Raw genomic sequence first — 1728 nt, 5'->3', positions numbered from 1 at the left:
AAGAGTTTGATATTAGGATACATGTGGTTTAAAGTAATTTTTACAGAAGTGACAATAATAAGGCAGGCAGGCTGATAAATAGCTTATTACAACACATTTGCTAATATAATGGGAACTATTACTAGAAGAAAAAGAGCAAATCAAATGAATTAAATGTTTACATTTGAAGAATTTCTAAGTTTGATCAAATTCAAACCAATTATACTATTTTTAAAAAGTATTTTTAATTGTGAACTATAAATATCAATCCAATCATGTATCAGTGGGATGGCTTTGATTTTTTCCTCCTAAGTCTGTTAAGACCGGTGTTTCTCAACCCTGGCTACTTATTAGAATTAACCAGGGGTCTGTGGGGGAAGGTTTAAACGATCCTGATGTCCAGGTTATACCCTTGAGCATGATCTATGGAGAAGAGACCCAGACCTCAAAGTTTTTCTAAAACTCCCTAGCTGATTCTAATATGCTTACAACTGCTTTGATAGATTATTGAATTTTTATGTATATTGAACTGAAAGATTGGCTTTTAAAAAACATTTTTTTTCAATTAGAAAAGCAGAATTTGCTTCTCAGCCGCTTGAAATTTGGCTCCTATCACAGGAATAAGTATCTTCCCATGGAGCAAGGATGTTCAATTTGGCAGACCTCAAGTACAGGGAGAGCCACAAAGGACTGTATTTATCTTTCCCCTGGGCTCACAGCAGTCATTACACGCAAATATGTTTATTTATCAGAATAATAAATGAGTGGTTCTGCAGTTCTGTTTCAGATTCACATGCAAGATTCTCAGTATCTTCAAAGAAGGGCCTTTCAAAGACTAAAACCTCAAACTCCCTTGCTTTTTATCTTTTTCTGCTCTCTACATATATATGAGTTTTGGCAGGCAAGATTTTCATTGACTAAAATCAAAGGGAGAAACATTTTAAAAAATTTAAAACAACAACAGAAGAATCCCAGATATTTCAAGCAGGATGAAGAGCCAGCAATCGGGCTCCTTCCTTAGAAAGAAAAATATGGGAATACGGTATTCTTAGAATTCTATCCCCATCCAAGAATCTTACATTTGTTGATCAAACCAATAGTTTCTTTGTTAGAAAACGAAGAATCTAAGCTTTCTCTCCACCTTGGGAATACTCTACTGAATAAACGGACCTCAGGCTGTAGTCAGATACCAACTGAATGAAAGAGCCGTCTTTTAGTAGCTGAGGCATGTGAAACTGGACAACCCCAGCGAACAGAGATAAGCTGAGAAGGAAAACTGTTTGATTTCAGAAAAGACATGGAGTTACCCTCTGGGCTGACCCAAGTTGTCTCAGATGATGAGAGGCTATGGAGGTGACAAAACTTTATTGGCCTGAAAGAAATATAGAGAAAATAAATAAGCTTCGTTTGCTCTTAGTGAAAAAAAAAATGTGTGTGCAGTAAATTTCTTCCTTAAGATTGGAGCGAGTAGCCTGCTGTCAGTTTCCTAAATATATCACCTATAGAGAGGCAAAGACTTCAGAGCCATCTTAAGCTCTGTCCCTAAATAATCCTAAGTGAAGGGCCCAAGAAATCATACTACCCAATAATGCTTTAATGTAACGCTTGAGTTTTTTTTTTTTTTTTTTTTCGGTATGTGGGCCTCTCCCTGTTGTGGCCTCTCCCCTTGCGGAGCACAGGCTCCAGATGCGCAGGCTCAGCGGCCATGGCTCACGGGCCTAGCCGCTCTGCGGCATGTGGGATCTTCCC

This window comes from Lipotes vexillifer, unplaced genomic scaffold (assembly GCF_000442215.2).
Source record: "Lipotes vexillifer unplaced genomic scaffold, Lipotes_vexillifer_v1.1 scaffold740, whole genome shotgun sequence".
Lineage (NCBI taxonomy): Eukaryota > Metazoa > Chordata > Mammalia > Artiodactyla > Lipotidae > Lipotes > Lipotes vexillifer.
Note: the sequence above shows the minus strand (reverse complement) of the source record.